This window comes from Amborella trichopoda, chromosome 10 (genome assembly GCF_054954075.1).
Source record: "Amborella trichopoda isolate Santa Cruz 75 chromosome 10, AtrichopodaSantaCruz75HAP2 v2.0, whole genome shotgun sequence".
Taxonomy (NCBI): domain Eukaryota; kingdom Viridiplantae; phylum Streptophyta; class Magnoliopsida; order Amborellales; family Amborellaceae; genus Amborella; species Amborella trichopoda.
In genome coordinates, this window is record NC_142345.1 from 671,384 (window position 1) to 689,497 (window position 18,114).

Genomic DNA, 18,114 nt, shown 5'->3' on the forward strand with positions numbered 1-18,114 from the left:
CGCAGTTATCCTGAAAAATGTTTACCATAGTTTGATGAGTTTGGCTACTCAGTAAGTGATCATCATAATCCTAAAAATAATCATGATTGAAAGATATCAATATTTTAAAAATGAGATCTATTAATAAAAATGCATCAATAATTTCACTTTCAATAAATGCATAATTAAGTATAATCCGAGTAATTGAAATGCTTATAACACTTTTAACGGCAGTACATAATTCAAAGGATTTCACAAAATACCCTACTGGCGTCCCAAGTAGGTCACCTATATAACCCATCAGCGTCCTGATGGGTCCACTTAATCCCTATCGGCGTCCCAGATAGGTCCACTTAATCCCTGCCGGTGTCCCAGATAGGTCCACTTAATCCCTGCAGGTCCACTTATACCTCACCGACTTACCGGATGAGTCCACTTAATTCCTACCGGCGTCCCAGATAGGTCTACTTATACCTCACCGGCGAACCAGATGAGTCCACTTGCATACGTAAATTATTTCTAAATCTCTTTAAACATTCGAAAGCAGCAATATCATGTACTCAACATATCACTGAAATCATTAATATGAATTTCACTTAAACCATTAATAACAGTCACTCTCTATAACATTTCAAAAATAACTAATCAAATATTTTGAGCTCAAATTTAGAAAGGTAGCAGTTTGTAAAGGCATTCTAGCATAATTGCCAATTTAATATGTTTCACAATTTATGGAATATCAATCCACAAATAAACATTTCACAACAATACTATAATCAATTGCAAAAATGTCAATTTTTAAATAATAAGGCAGTCATTTGCACATGAATTTTACAATGTCTAAATATTCAAAACAGTAGAAAGAACTATCACAATTTTACTAAAAGCAGAAATATCACATTTATTTCTAACAATAGACAACAAAAATAAATAAATTTATTTTTATAATTTACAGCATTCTAAATTTCTAACATAGATAAAATATCACAATTTTTATTAAAAAGATTATTTTTCAAGATAATGAGGTCACGTGCGCATAAAATTTATTGCGCCTAAAATTCATGATAATAAGCAGAAATAATTATTTCATTCCATTTTTAAAAAGAATGGATTATTTTTTGAGACAATGGGGTCACTTACACACAAAACTTATAAAATAAAGATCCTGGACGGAAATATCACTATTTATTAAAACCAGACTATTTTTCAAGAAGACGATGTCACTTACCCACAATTATTTGAGAGGGAGCTTCCGATAAAAAAATTCGGTTCGAGAGAGAAGTTCACTGTGTTTCGACCAGAGAGAGAGAGAGATCTTCAAATTTTCTGGAGTGGGAGTGCTCATGTAACAATCCTAAATGTAACAATCCTAAAATTTCAAAAAAAAAAAAAAAGAAGAGAAAAGATGCTTTTAAATAGGTGATGGTCTGTTTGAGTATGATGGTCCTTGGGGACCATCACTATTTCAAAAAGTTTTACTTGGTTTAACTTTTGCTTGCCTGTTTTGCTTGCTTGCTTTTGCTTGCTGCTTGCAGCTGGCAACGTCCTTTAGCGGACGTGGTTTTCGTACGTTAAAAGCAGACTTTTAACACGACACCTCAGGTATGAGGTAGAGCGTAATAAAATAATATAATAATACGTTATAAGAATTTAAATAGGGGAGGTGAGCACTCCTACCCTAAAAAATTTTGAGATCTCTCTCTCTCTAGCCGAAATTTATCGAAGTTCCCTCTCAAATATTTGTGGGTAAGTGACATCGTCTTTCTGAAAAATAGTCTATTTTTAATAAATAGTGATATTTCCGTCTAGGATCTTTATTTTATCAGTTTTGTGTGTAAGAGACCTCATTGTCTCGAAAAATAATCCATTCTTTCTAAAAATAAAATGAAATAATTATTTCTGCTTATTATCATGAATTTTAGGCGCGATAAATTTTATGCGCACGTGACCTCATTATCTTGAAAAATAATCTTTTTAATAAAAATTGTGATATTTTATCTATGTTAGAAATTTTGAATGCTGTAAATTAGAAAATTAAATTTATTTATTTTTCTTGTCTATTGTTAGAAATAAATGTGATATTTCTGCTTTTAGTAAAATTGTGATATTTCTTTCTACTGTTTTGAATATTTAGACATTGTAAAATTCATGTGCAAATGACTGCCTTATTATTTAAAAATTGACATTTTTGCAATTGGTTATAGTATTGTTGTGAAATGTTTATTTGTGAATTGATATTCCATAAATTGTGATAATTTCGTATTCTTAAATTTTTATAAGAGTTTTTCTATACATATTAAATTGGCAATTATGCTAGAATGCCTTTACAAACTGATACCTTTCTAAATTTGAGCCCAAAATATTTGATTGGTTATTTTTGAAATGTTAGAGAGAGTGACTGTTATTAATGGTTTAAGTGAAATTCATATTAATGGTTTCAGTGATATGTTGAGTACATGATATTGCTGCTTTCGAATGTTTAAAGAGATTTAGAAATAATTTAAGTACGTAAGTGGACACATCCGGTTCGCCGGTGAGGTATAAGTGGACCTATCTGGGACGCCGGTAGGGATTAAGTGGACTCATCGGTACGCCGGTGAGGTATAAGTGGACCTGCAGGGATTAAGTGGACCTATCTGGGATGCCGATAGGGATTAAGTGGACCCATCAGGACGCTGATGGGGTATATAGGTGACCTACTTGAGACGCCAGTAGGGTATTTTGTGAAATCCTTTGAATGATGTACTGCCGTTAAAAGTGTTATAAGCATTTCAATTACTCGGATTATATTTAGTATTTCTGTTAATAGATCTCTTTTTTGAAAATATTGATATCTTCCAATCATGATTATTTTTAGGATTATGAGGATCACTTACTGAGTAGCCAAACTCATCAAACTATGGTAAACATTTTTTCAAGATAACTGCGGATTCATTTTGAGTGCTAGTCAAGATCAACCTTGGAAGATACTGTTGTTGTACTAGCTTTCTTTATTTACTTTGTATGACCTCGCCACTGTAAATTTGTCCTATCAATAGATGTATATATGTTTTGTCTGTCACATCTCAGGAATAACAGTATTGTAAATTCTTGGGGTGTGACAGCTCACCTCCCCTATTTAAATTCTTATAACGTATTATTATAATATTTTATTACGCTCTACCTCATACCTGAGGTGTCGCGTTAAGCGTCTGCTTTTAACATACGAAAACCACGTCCGCTAAAGGACGTGGCGAGCAGCAGGCAGCAAGAAGCAAAAGCTTTCAAGATAATGAGGTCACGTGCGCATAAAATTTATCGTGCCTAAAATTCATGATAATAAGCAGAAATAATTATTTCATTTTATTTTTTAAAAAGAATGGATTATTTTTCGAGACAATGGGGTCACTTACACACAAAACTTATAAAATAAAGATCCTGGACGGAAATATCACTATTTATTAAAACCAGACTATTTTTCAAGAAGACGATGTCACTTACCCACAATTATTTGAGAGGGAGCTTCCGATAAAAAAATTCGGTTCGAGAGAGAAGTTCATTGTGTTTCGACCACAGAGAGAGAGAGATCTTAAAATTTTCTAGAGTGGAAGTGCTCACCTCCCCTATTTAAATTCTTGTAACGTATAATTATAATATTTTATTACGCTCTACCTCATACCTGAGGTGTCGCGTTAAGCGTCTGCTTTTAACATACGAAAACCACGTCCGCTAAAGGACGTGGCGAGCAGCAGGCAGCAAGAAGCAAAAGCAACAGGCAAAGGCAAAAGCAAAAGTTTAAACCAAAGTAAAAACTTTTGAAAATAGTGATGGTCCTCAAGGACCATCATACTCAAACAGACCATCACCTATTTAAAAGCATCTTTTCTCCTTTTTTTTTTTTTTTTTTTTTTTTAATTTTTTGGATTGTTACCGCACCTCCAATGCCAGCTGGACCGGGGTTTCCCAACGAGCACCCGTCAAAATTTAGTTTAGTAAGGCCAATCAGGGGTGGAGACCAGTTGTTGGCATGACAAACCCTAAATGTTTGGAGGTTGAGAACATTTTCCCATTCTTGTAGGAAAGTCGCTGCCGAGATGCCTTTGCAGGCCTTATGATTTGCAGCCCAGAAGATAACCTGCGCTGTGATCTTGTAGAAGAGGGTCGAGGCTTCACATTTGACTCCTCGAAAAATCCTTGCATTTCTCTCTAATCAAATGACCCAAATGGTAGCTGCCATGGAAGCTTTCTAGAGTAGCCTGCCTGCCTTTGGCCAATGTGAGTCTAATGAAATTGATAGGAGTACTTGAAGGGACTCTGGTGTGACCTAGGAAAGTCCGAAGAGGTAAAGAATTGGACTCTAGAGCTAGAGTGCAAGGCTACAATGTATAAAGAGGTGTGGATTGCTCTCTTCTTCACAAAGGCACATGACACATCGGTTCGGGATGGAGATGCCTCTGCGTTTTAATTGATCGACAGTTATTGCCTTCTCGGAGCACTCTTTCCAATTGAACGCCTATACTTTAGGTGGGGCTATGGTAGACCACACCTTGTTAACCACCGAGGTAGGAGAGTGAGGGAAGGTAGGTGGTTGCAACAGTTTTTTATAAAAGGAAGCCACTGAGAAGACACCAGAGGGTGATGGGGTCCACACAATCCTATCCGAGCCATTGAAGGTCAAAAAGGTTGAGTGTAGCAAGAAGGAAAGAGAGAAAATCAGATGCCTCGAAATCAGAGAAGGCCCTTCTGAAGGAAGGGTTCCATACCCTACCGCTGCCTGAGATGGGCATATTTTCCTCAATGAATGAGATAGAATTGGTCGCCAAGGAAAGAGGGATGGGTAAAAATCCCTAAGTAGAGTGTGGCCAAGCCAAAACCGTATTTTGTCTCCTCTTTGTGGGTTAAATACAATGTTTTGTTTGAATAGGGAAAAGGAGGACATCATTGATTTCCATGCCCCGGAAGTCCTAGAAGGAGCAATCCCTTATGGGATCCATGGGGCTAGGTGAATCTTGTATCTACTGCGAATTAATCGGGTCCACAGCAAGTTGTTGTGATTTGCCAGTCTCCACCACCATTTTCCGAGAAGGGCTGAGTTTTGTTTCCTCAAAATTCAGATCCCAAGCCCCCCAGATGCTTTGGTTGGCAAACTTTGTCCCAAGAGATCAGATGGAACTTTTTGGATTTACCATCCCCCGACCAAAGAAAGTTTCTGCTCGAGATAGTTAGAGACGGCAGCGGGCATGTTAAACAGTGGTATAAGATACACCGGGGTGTTGGCCAAGGTGGCCTTAAGAAGGGTGGACCTACCAGCAAAACATAGATATCTCCCTTTCCATCCTGCTAGCTGGCGGTCAACCTTATCTATAATATGTGACCACCGTCTTTTTTTAGGTTTGGCCAAACCTGAAGGCATCCCAAGGTAAATTAGTAGGGAGTTCTCCCAATCTACAATCCCAACCTAGTATTAGAGCTCTGGTATATTGTCAGTGTGATGAGATTGTCAGACCTCTAGGACTGCTTTTAAAACCTGAAAGTAGTCCAGCTTGGTATAGTCATAAGATCGATTACTGAATACTTCAGCTGAGATGGCAAAGAGGAAAGGAGAAAGGGGGACTCCTTGCCGAAGGCCCCTTGTTGACGGGAACCCTTTCGGTGCACCATTTATGAGCACCAAGAAGAAAGGGTGTGAGTAATAGGCTCTCATCCATTTTCGCCATCGCTCACCAAAGCCCATTCTGGTCATGGTTTCTTCCAAAATGGACCAGTCAACATGGTTATACGCCTTCTCCCAATCGATTTTGAAGATAAGTCTTGGTTTGTTAATAAGATGCCTTGAATGTAGGCATTCATGTGCGACCAGCACACCATTTAGGATTTGCTTATCTTTTATGACTCTGGGAGGGGGAGATAACAAAAGGAAGGACCTCTTTAAGCCTTGAGGCTAGAACTTTGGAAAGTATCTTGTAGGAGGAATTGACCAAACTAATTGGTCGAAAATCTTTCAGTTCCTCACGCCTTCAATCTTAGGGACTAAAGCAAAGAAGGTAGCATTCATTGCTTTGTATAAGATGCCCCAATGGAAAAATTCTTCAAAGAACTTCAATAAGTCACTCCTGAAGGTGTCTCAAACGGTGATGAATGGAGCAATTGAGAACCCATCCGAGCCTGGGGCTTTGTCTTTCCCTAGGGCAATGATGGCGGGTAGGATCTCAGTTTCTGCAAATGGACGTTCTAACCACAGGACCCAATTGGGAGGAATGGAGCGAAATTGTAGATCACCAATCCTGGGTGTTGGATCTATGGGTGACGAATAAAGGTTCTTGAAGTAGGAGAGGATGGCTGCTTCTATCCCAAGTGGTTGGTCCAAGATCGTTGTACCATCCTTAATAGTGGCAATGGAATTGTCTCGCCTTCTGCAATTAGCAATTCAGTGGAAGAAACCAGTGTTATTTTCCCCATGGTGTAACCATTTTACCCTGGATATCTGATGTCAATGAATCTCCTCTTTCTTGAAGGTGGAGAAGTACTCTTGTTTGTGGAGTGATCTGAGGTTGGCTTCAGAGGTCGAGAAGGGGTGTGATTCCTTCAAGAGGTCAAGATCCTGAATGAAGGCTAGAAGGGTGGACTTGTCCTGGGAGAAATTACCAGGGATGGTTCTACTCCATGTTTTAGGGAGGCCTTAAGGAGTTGGAATTCAGTTTGCAAGGTATACCCAGCCCTACCCAAGACCAAGGGGAAGGAGGAATCCCACCACAAGGAAATAAGGGAAGACAGAGAAGTGTTTTCCAGCCATGACAGCTCAAAGTGAAAAGCTTTAGGACCTCTCGGGATGGCTAGGGTATCCACAAGAATGGGGCAATGGTTGGACATAGGTTTAGGTATAGCCAAGGATGGAAGCCAGGAAAATCGGCGTCCCAATTCAGAGATAGGAGAAACCTATCCAGTTTAAAGAGGGTGGGGTTTGAAGCATGGTCCGACCAGGTAAAAAGATTTCCTTGAAGGGGGACATCTAGAAGCTCATTGCGAGAGATAAAGTCTGAGAAATCCAACATCCCTTGCGAGATGTTGGAGTTTGAATTCCTTTCAAAAGACCACCTCGTTATATTGAAGTCCCCCCAAGCACCAAGAAGGGTGGGGGAGGGCCGCCACTCAGTCAAGTTCATTCCATAGCAAGGAACGTTGAGCCATGGAGTTGGGGCCATAAATGGTTGTAAACTTCCAGAGGCACCCGTCTGAGGTCCTAGATAGGAGGAGTGTAACAGAGAAGTCCCCTATGAAGGAGGAGACAAGAGAGTGTTCGCCTGGGTTCCAGATGCCCCTACAGCGGGTAGGGAGACCCATTGGCTCAGCCTGTGTCCCCAGACCTGACAAATGAGTTGAAGAGATGAATTGGGTTGTTTAGTCTCAGTAATTTCAGTAATAAAATCTTACAACAGTCATAAGGCTTGGTCGGGTAATGGCTTGTGCCAACTATCCTCATGTAGATCAATTATGTGGCCTATTTTCAAGTTCTGGGAGCCAAGCAATTCCTTACAATATTTTGAACTTTTCTTGGCACTAAGTTGAATACTGCTTCTGCTTAGCAATGGTTGATTTTCATAGGTACTTTGTGCACTAATTTTCAAGTTCTTGATGGATAGCTCTCTTGGTTTTATGACTGGTGGCTTCTTCTCCCTGGATATGTACGCCATGATGTTTCTAATACTTGGTTATGCTTTGGTTCTGATTTGCATTGTTAGAAAAATGAGGAAACCTCTGGTGTTGTACAAATGGTCAAGTTTTTTTTTTTTTTTCTATAATCTTTCCAAATCTTTTTAATAACAAACTCTTGAGTTTAAATTATAGAGTTGTCTCCTCTCCCCAGTTGTGTTTGACTTCGGCACTAAGTTTTTGATAGATAGTATATTTGTTTCTGCTTGGGGCTGAATGGAAACCCAGGCAACCATGGATACCTATGACCAGAAAACAAGAGTAAATATGCTACTTTTGTGCCCTCAAAGTCCTTGCTTTTCTCAGTGATCAATTTCCATTTGCATCTAACAATTTATGTATCTCAATATTACCTGTGGCTTCGTCGTAGACCTATTCATGCACAACAATGTTGATGTTGGTGCTAGAATTTATCTGAACAATGAAGGAGGCTACTCCTTGTGTTTGTGGCCATTGGGTTCATGATTTTGAGCATTGATGTAGCTTTGAGCCAAAATATTATTTCCAGGGTTGCCTGTCACTTAACTAATTGGTTTGAGATAGTTGTGTTGGCAGGCAACACTCTTTGTTTGTACTTGTAGAGAAATTGCATTCTTCTTGCAACAATATTGCATTGTTTTGAGAAGGAGATCACTTGTGCATCTCATATTTGTACAAACTTGAATTCACTCTATACTGCTTATACATTGGAAATTTAAACTATGAAAAAAAAACCAAAAGATTGGCAGCGGTTGGACTTGAACCGGACAGACTAACAAACCACTCTAGGCACTGCAGAGCCAGATAATCCTTCTTAAGCACTTCAAGATATCAACATTAACTCATTCTTATTAATGTAGAGCCACCTGATCAAATCCTCCTTTTTTCTGTTTAGTACTTTCTTTTGCAAAGTATCTCTTTCTATTGTAAAATGAACTTAGCTTGGTTGGGATTTGGCAAAAGATGATGTAGACAATGTAGAGGAGACACCACATCTTGGGAAAAGTGCATGAAGAATGTGCGCTAGAAAGTAAAGGTAGGGGGGAAAGATAGCAAATGGAAGTGAAAAATTTGATGCAACAATTAAAAGGCTTTATGAGACCCCACATATGTGTTGTTTAGACAGGATAAATTCACACGTAGGGCAAAGGGTACAGGGAGGGAATGTTCAACCACAAGACTTTTTGTTAGTCATTGGCATCTGTGTATTAGAATTGAATTAAAAAAAGTGTCAAAATTATGCCCTTTCATTGATAGCAGGTGCACCTCAGAGAGTGGGATATAGGATGTGAGAAAGACATGAAAATGAGACACCTCTCACCAAAATAACTCGTATAATCAAGATAGAACTAGCTTAATATAATGATATTCCTCAATGGTCCGAGGTGAGTTAGGTGGGGATGATTGAAGGTGGAGTAAGATCTGTAAGTGTGGTGCTGAAGTGGTACAATTGTGGCTTTGATGGCATCGTTTATTTTTCCTCATGCCGTATATTCGTTTGAAGGGCTTTGGCTAATGTTTTTTTCTTTTTGGTAGGGAATAAGTTGCTTGTCAATTTCACGAGAAAAGTTGTCTGTGTTGTATTATTTTGGAAAAAAGTTGTATGTCTGCTGTATTAATATAAAATAACGGTTACATCTTCCCTGGGTTTGAGTATAAAAAGAGCTGGCAATACAGGGAGTCACAAGGCTCACAAAATAGCGTGCAAAAGGTGGTCGTGAACAAAATAGCCAAAAAATGGCAAAACCCAGATTTGGCTGGTTAAGCTATGGGCTGGAAATCACCAGTCTTTCAAATAGTGCCTCTTGCATGGCAAGAGGACCTGCAGTGTGTTGCTCTCACGTCACAAATGCGGAAAAGAGATGTTGATAGCAGCTCTCCAATGGAATATTTTGTGAGGATCTGCTTGGGCCTCCATGGATGAGTAGAAGAACACTTTGACCAATTGACGATCTATTTGGAATCCCCTTCGACCACCATGGTGGGCCCCACCTAGGGTCGAAAAGCACAGGACCTTATGGAAGAGCTGAGGCTTCAGCAGTCATCGAGGTGGTGATACCAAGGGCCCAAAAGGGTCAAGATTGTGGTTCCATGGCTATCCTTGAAAACTCACCCCAACCCTGCTGGATCAGGGTTTCCTAATGAACAGCAGTTGAAATCAAGCTCAATGGTTCCTGGATTGGAAGGCATCAAGGAGGATGATCTGGGAAGGGGCCTACAAGAAGTTCTTCTAATGGACCCGTATTTTGACAAGATGCCTGCGGTGGTGTATCATTTGAATTCTTTCCTATGGATAATGATGCTAGATTTGATGTTGTCAGCATTACAACGGGTGCTCTCTCTTTGGCTTCCAAGATTCATCTATTACGTTACAAGCCAATGATTCCAAAGGAGTGCAAGCGCAGACACTCTCCGGAGGCACCTTGAGGTATAGGGAGGTGAGCAGAAAGAAAGGAACAGCTGCTGAATGGTTTCTGGGATTATCCACCCACAACCAAAAAGATTTAATAGATTGCTCCAAATGGACCACACTGTTTGGCAGTGAATAAACTTGCAGTTTGCTGTCTTCCCTGCCCTTGCAAGGATGCATAAGTTAGGCATTGTTGGGACACATCTTTTTAGTTGGTCAACAGTGAGGATTTTCTTGTGGGTAGTTAGCCAGCTAAAGAGAGTTGGACTTTTGGGGGGCACCAGGAATCCGTGCCCTGCGCTTGCAATCGAAAGAGAAAGACGGTGGCCCCTGGCCTTGAGATAGAGGGACAGCACTGAGAAGTTTTCTGAGGTCGAGGGGGACCACAACAGCCTGTCCCTACCATGGGAAGGATTGAAGAACGCCTTAAGGGAGGAGAGGAGGGACTTAAGATGCAGTGGTCCATTGTCTGTGATGTCTCTTCTTAAGCTGGTGACCAAATAGTGGATCCAGATTATATGAGACACTGTTTTGCTCTGTGGTCAGGAGGAAGAGGTTTGGATTTGGGATTTGGGCCTCTAAACTAGCATCGTCCAGCCAGAGGTCTTTCCAAAAGCACACATTGTCCTGTTTTGAGCAACAATCAAATTCTTTCTGAGAAAGGAAGGATGGCTGAAACGATCCTTTCCAGATTGTGACGCTTGCAAGTTGGATGACCCCTTTGGGAAGGAAGACACCCTGGGTCTTTGAAATGTACTTACATTGGATGACAATTCTCCATAGATGATCCTCTTGGGTGGTGAAACACCATAGCCTTTTACCCAAAAGGGCAGTGTTCATAGCTTCGACTAATGCAATTCAATTTCATTATTCTCCAACGATTATTATATTCTATCTCATTGCATTATATTGTTTGGGTGAGTTTTGAGTCGTTTATAACCCTTATAGACCCTTAGAATACTCACTGTGGTTTAGATAGCAGTACTTGTGGAAGACCAGGCCTCAACCAAAGCCTAATCAACTTAGCGCCAAATAATTTGAAATTTGATTGGATGGGTAAGGATGGTCTCATGATTTAGATGACCAAATTACATAAGGTTTGGGAACTGTTTGAAAGGTCAAATAGTTCGGCCCAGGTTAAACTGGCTCATAGATATGCTTATACAGGGGAGCAACTTCGTCTCAACAAATTGACCCGAGTAAAGGCTAGAGTCAGTCTGATGAATTAACAGGGCCTTCATAGCCTATGGGCCAAATCTCATGAGATTTGGACAACTTCCAGTGAAGTTTCCAAAGACCATCGTGGTGCTGCTTTAAGTCAAGTCTCTAAGTGCTAAAGTGAAGGTCTGGGATTGTTTAGCCCTGATTCTAAATCAAGAAGGGTAGCTTCTAAATAACAATGAGGTTCATTTGGATAAAGATCAACTGTTTTCCAGTATATCTCAACTGACTGATGATCAAGATTGTTCTAGACGATGGTGAAACATGCGGACTGTGCTTATCTGGCCTTCGAGTTCCTCAAATTTGGGGATAACTTGAAAAGTCCTCATTTCTCAGCTGGCTGTGGATTGTCCGACATGCGGACGCAGTTATAGAAGGATAGTTGACAGTTAAGATGTGATAAATATGGAAGAAAGTGTGGGAAAAAAGTTCGGGTTAACAGGGTCTAAAGCCACAGAACTCCATCAAGAATCGAGAAATAACCTGAGGATCTTTCAGGATTTCTGGATCATAGAATTTACATGTCCTTGAGAGGTATGCAATCATTGAAAGTCAAAATGGAAGAATGTACCACGGAGTTCAATGGGGTTTGTATCAGAAAAGGCTCGACATCATGAACACTGCGGTCATGAATTAAAACAGATGATAATTAACGATTTTCAGCATCAAGCTTTGTAAATGATCTTTGCCAAGTGGCCAGTCATCCTAGAAAAGGATTAATACAAAAGCTCTCGATTTTGATACAATCAAGGGTGATTTGGTTTCCAATTGTGTGTTTCTCTCTAGTTTTCTTTTACTTGGGAATTATTCTGTATTCTTTTTCTTTGAAACACATTTTGGGGGATCAATTTCTGGTGGCTCCACTGGGGTGGAGTTTGCCTTTCATCCTTAGGCTGGATGAATCTTCTAATATCTTGAAGTTCAATAAGTCTCTAATACCCAACTGTACCCTTTGCCAAGTAACCGATGTCTGCTACAGTTGGATTCTTCATGGTCGTTGCCATCATGGTGTCAGGTGCCTTTCCCTGCAAAAAGCAGAAATCACAACCACCATCCCATGGGGCTATCACTTAAGTGCTCACCCTTTGGCTCAGCCTTTTCAAGGGCCTATAATTAATCAACCGAAGCCTATGTATGAGGTCCTGGTCCAAAAAGGCTCATAAAGCACATCAGCTTTGACCTCATATTCGACTTGCGAGGCAACCCGACTGAAGTCATAGTGACTTTATTGACCAAGGCACTGGGGCAGCCCCTTTGGTAGCAGCCCAGGCCTAACCACGGCCCATCCGAGTGCCAAAATCTCATGTGCCAAGGCAAGGAAGTTGGTTATTAGTAGAGCTCCAGTTTCTTATCCTGGTTGTAGAGCCTTGGTCCTTGCTAGGGCCTCGTCTCCTCATACTCAAGGTATTGCCCCTGTTGTTGATATGGTCTCGAATCCTCAAAGTTCTCGAACAACTCTGGCCATTCATAAGATGCCCTCTCCTTCAAATCCTCGTAGAGTGCCAGTTCAGCACCAAGCCTTGGTATTTAAGATTGGACCTTCCACCATGCCTACTTCTTAGAGTACTGGTGTATGTCGCCCAAATTCTAGCCAGGAGGCCAGCCCTTGAAAGAGCCTGATCTTCCTAGGCGACTATTTCCAAACTTTGCCTAACAATAGTAGAGCGCCTGTCCTCACTAGATACTCGTCCCTATTGGAATCCATGAAGCCCAGGTTCTTTACCAGGCCCTGGCTCCTCAAAACTCTAGAGCCCCAGTTCTTTACATGACCCTGGCTCCCTAAAATTCTAAATCCCCGGTTATTCTTGTAGGACCTCGGCCCCCTAAAATTCTAGATCCTCAAATCTTTATAGGGCCCTGATTCCTCAAAACTCTGGAGCCCTCTTCTTTGTTGGTCCAAACTCCTCAAAACTCTAGAGGTTCACTTCATTATAGGGCCCTAGCTCCTTAAAGTTCTAGAGCTCCTTCTTAGGCCACAAGTTATCGCAAACCATTGTCAAGCCCCGATTCTTCATAGACACTTGGTTCTTCAAATTAAAAATGCAACACCAATGTGTCTTTGACTTGATTGCAGTAAGTCTGTGGACCTTCGACATAAGGAACCACCATAGTTTTGCATAAAAGTGTGCACTGTAGCTATGGTTTAGTAGTTCATGAGCAATTTACAGCAAATGACTAGATTTCTTCCTCTAAAATATTCGATCATATCACATGATGTCCATGACCAAATAAGCTTGAATTTTGATATGTTGTTCTCCATCCAAAGAGCTTTCCATCCATATATAGATATCGTTAGGCCTCCTATCATGGATCAGAGCTAGATAGAAGCAAAAAGTATGAGATCAAAAGTGAACTCATGTTTAGCAGTCCCTATGACCTTGATGCACTTTTTGATTCATATCTCACAATTCGTGAAGCATTTATGAGAAGAAATTTTGCAAATAAGGTCTTCACTCACCGCTAAACATCTATATAATTTGTTGCGGGCGGTTGGGGGTCAAAGCATTCAGAGAAGTTGCCCAATAATGGAGACTGCTGAAATTTGCAAAAAAATAGCCAATAAAATGATAATAACTCCTTCATTGTTGGAGTTTTTTATCCAAATTTCTTCTCAAATACTTCAAGGATGATTTCCTACTTCAAGGATGATTTCCTCACAGTTTCATAGTGATGGATCGTCAAACAACGGCCAATAAAGGGTGAAACTAAAAGGAATTCAAAGGAAGCAAGGAAGTTCTTCAACTTTAATGCCAAAATCACAAAATTGATTATAATTCCTTCACATCTTGGAGTTTTTTATCCAAATTGGCTGCAAAATGATCGTAGCAACTTAGTCTACGAAATTTTGGACCAAAATTGAACAAAAATGGAAGAAAAATGCATCAAACAAGTGGGAATTGGCTGGAGGAATGAGAGAGAAGCTGAACGAGGGCAAAAGACATGATATTTCCCAACTTCGAACCCCTTGAAATAGTTGAGCCCCTTGTTTGCCAATAAAAGAAGATCTCTCTAATTGGGTTCAACGCTTATGCTTTTGTGTCAGGTTAACCTGATACAGTTCCACATAATTGTTAAGAACATTGAGCTTCCTAATAAAGTCACAGGCCACAGATTCCATGCAAACAACAATTTTAAGGAGTGGTCACCAACACAAGCGGGCAGGCCATCAAGAAATCATAATCAGGAGGCAAGGGCCCACAAAACTTGATCAGAAAGCCACCATAACTACCATTCGTCTCATATCCAGTAGGTGGAAAAGCGAAGCAACAAACAATAAAACTACTCCCAATGAAGAAAAGACTCAATCCCCTAAACCTGAAACAAAAGGATTACTAAAGCTCTGCAACTTCTTGGCCCAAAACAATCATCAAATATCAGAATCCCAAAAATCACTGCCCTAGGGTTTTATTATGTGTTCTTGGATGGAATGGAAACCCCATTTCTAATTTTGATGCCAAAGAAGAAAGAACCTTTAAAATCATTTACGGACAAACCTGTGAGGGAGAGAGAGAGACAGATCCTAGGTTTCTGATCTTAAGAAAACAAGCAAAATAAAGAGAAATAAGCAGCACAAAGAAAAACAAACACAATCTCTCTTCACTCTAAAACAAGAAAGGAAACCTTTTTTTTTTATAAAGTTGGCTGCAATTGTACTAAAAAAGAATCGAAGTATTCAGGCCCTACAAAAATGACCAAGCAAAGGAAACTCAAACTGCTCAAAAAAGGTATATAACAAAACTGTAGCTAACGGTTTCCAATGAGAGATTGATGATGGAGGCTCTGGGCCCCTTGTTTGGCCAGGCTGTCTGCTATGCTATTTGGCTTTCAGGCCGAATGCGGTGAAACAAGGTGTGATCAGGCCACTGAGTTCAAAAATATGTGAGAAAACCCAGATGAATCTCCACAGGCATGTGTAGTTTCTATTAGCCCAATTGATGATGTTTTTGGAGTCTCCCTCAACCATAAGGGCCATTCCCCAACTTCCTGTCGAACAATTTGGGGTCCTTGAGGTAATGCAAGGGCTTCCACCATGGTTGAAGTAGCTAGTCCAACAGGCCCCGATAAAGACAAAATTATGGCTCCCCGATTGTCTCTGAAAACTCCCCCCACACCTGAAATACCAGGGTTTCTGAACAAGCAACATTCAAAGTCAAAATTTTCATGGTGCCTGGCTCCCAGGCGATCCAATATTTTTTGTATTGTCACCCAATTAACAGGGAGACCGATATGGAAAGACCATCGAAACCTTTCCATTGTGACACCCAAGCTATTGCACTAGCTTTGATACTATCCATGACAGCCTCAGGTGATCGAACTTTGCCTTCAAATAGCTTTCTATTGCACTCTAGACAAATGTTCCAAAGGATGCCAGGGACTGAAACTATCCCCAAAGGAAGAGGAATGCAATGAGCGGCATCTGCTGGGTGGTATCCAGAACTACCAGCTCGACATCGAACAAATTTAAAAGACAACTCCAGTTGTGCACCATAGTCAGACAACGACAAAACAAATGGCCAGCCAATTCTTCACTGTCCTTAGACATTCGAAGCCACACCTTTGGAGTTGGTAAACCGTGAGTGCCTTTTGGTGGATGACCAACCAGCCAAAGATTTGGACCCCGAGGGAATCCACGCCCTACAGGGAATCCACGCCCTACAAGCGGGCTGATTGAGGAAAAGTACCATACCTAATATCTTACTGGAAAGATGAAACCAAGAACAGGTCTGAGGTAGAGGCGGTCCACAGTAACCTATCAACTACATGGCCAGTAAGGAAATAGGGATGAAGAGAGAAGGCATAAAAAACAAGACCAGTCTACTCCCAAGGATTCAAAAAAGGTCTGAGTCACATTAGTTCTGGTCCACAGCAACCAGGAATAAATTTGGGAATTGAATGTCAGGGCTTGAATCCCCCATCCAAAGGGAGCAATCCCTCCCCCTTTCTCTCTCCCCTTCAATACAGAGTGAAAGGCGTCTCAGCAGCCTCTGGGTATGCAAGGGATCAGCAAAATCTCTCTCACCATCTCTTTTTGAAGACCAGGAGGGTAAGAGACAATCTTTTTAACAGAAAGACGGGCAATTTAGTCCATTGGCCCTATTTAAGGATATCCAAATTCATAAACTAAAATATTAAATATCTAAGGAAAATTGTTTCATGCGGGCTGGACCGCATGACTACATATGCGGTCCAAAAAGTGTAAAGCATCCATCTTAAAGATGGATGCGAGTAGATGTTCCATCTAAAACAATGGAAACTAACAGTCCAAATGCTTTCTTACTAGAATTATTATTTCTAGTTTTTAAAATTTACTTAATTTCCATATTTATGATCTCCATGTTAGAGATTACATGTCCTTAAAAATTAAGTCCAAAAATCCATCTCAAAAATAGAGTTATTAATAGGCCCGCATTTCTACGTATGCGGGCTTGGCCGCATAGAAACCAGGTCCAATATCTAATGTATTAAAATAATTTCTCAGTTGTTTTTCTTTTCCCTCTTTCAAAGCCCTTAAAATTGTTCTCAAAGTCATCAAAACCAAAATCACTGTGAGCTCAACAGCATCATGGAAAGAGGCAACAACCAAAAACAAGTATAGAATCAAAGAGGTGCAGTTGCAACAACATTCTAATCTCGTTGAGAATGATTACCCAAAACAAGAACAACTGTGACCTTCTTCTCACTTATTTGGCTTCCATTTTCCAGCTGCATTAAAAAAATAAAAAGAAATCAGCATAATCTAAGAGATTCCAGAGACAATTTCAATCCAATAAGATATGTGAAAGTATTTAAAAGTTAACTTCATATGTGATGATGTCAATTTGATTCCCTTTTGGTAGCTAATTTAATATATTTCCATCTATAAATGATTCAAAGATTCATTCATTCACTTTCACTTAGATTTGGTTGTTTTGATATGTCCTAAGTTTTTCTCCTTCTATAATTAGTCCTAATTCTTGTTTTGGACTATTCAAGAAAATATTTAAGGTTGATTTGGCTTGCTCATGTGATATTTAAAATTTTCTTTTAGTCAAATCATCGAATGTTATATTCCAATTTGTTATGGACAAAGTAAGCGAAAAAAAGTACTTCTCTCCCAAAGTATATAAACATAAAAAGAACAAAATGAAACTTTGATAGAATATGAAAAAAAAAACAAATGGGTAAAAAACAAAAACATGAAATTTATAAATTGGACAATAATAGACTGAAAAGTAACCAGTATATCATGCAAATGATTCATGTATCATGAGCACCACATACATACTGAATTTAATGGATAAAGCTGAACAATTGTTTGAATATGACAATATAATATAATCTATATAAGCACAAAATATTTGACTATCAATTTGGGAATATTTTATGCACCTGTAAGCCTTATATTGTTCCCTGCTCGTTGGTTATATAATTGATTCTTCACATTCGATAGACTTCTCCAACATGCAAGGAATCTAAGACGCAAATGATTTTCTAACGGGTGTGGCTACGTATAAGAAAGAATTGGTGCCCCAAGACACATAATTATTGTAAAAATTTAAAGTATTTCTTCCCCGAGTACCATACCTTTTTGTCTTCAGGCTTAATGCTTGGGTTAAGTTACCAGAAATGCTAAGGTGGCATTTTGCAACTGGGAGAGATACTGAAAATGTCAATACGGAGTTTTTATTGGTGACAAGTTCCCATTAATTGCCAACTTCTCATTGACTCTAGGAGTGGCACTACTACCAAGTACACGATCTCAGTTCTTTGTTCCTAGTCCTACAAACTGAGCTGCTTGAAGAATGGGCCTTTGAGCATGGGACTAGTAGTTTGGAGCTCATGTTGGGGATTTAGAG

At 39.8% G+C, this 18,114-nt stretch overlaps 1 pseudogene across 1 annotated transcript in view; it reads right to left on the minus strand.

The window, feature by feature from the left end:
• LOC18428034 (UMP-CMP kinase 3-like) overlaps positions 1-18,114 on the minus strand; it is a 35,423-nt pseudogene that overhangs the window by 12,604 nt on the left and 4,705 nt on the right. The window contains exon 3 of the transcript XR_016043277.1: positions 16,927-16,981. The product of XR_016043277.1 is annotated as a UMP-CMP kinase 3-like (transcript). The remainder of the gene's footprint in view (positions 1-16,926; positions 16,982-18,114) is intronic.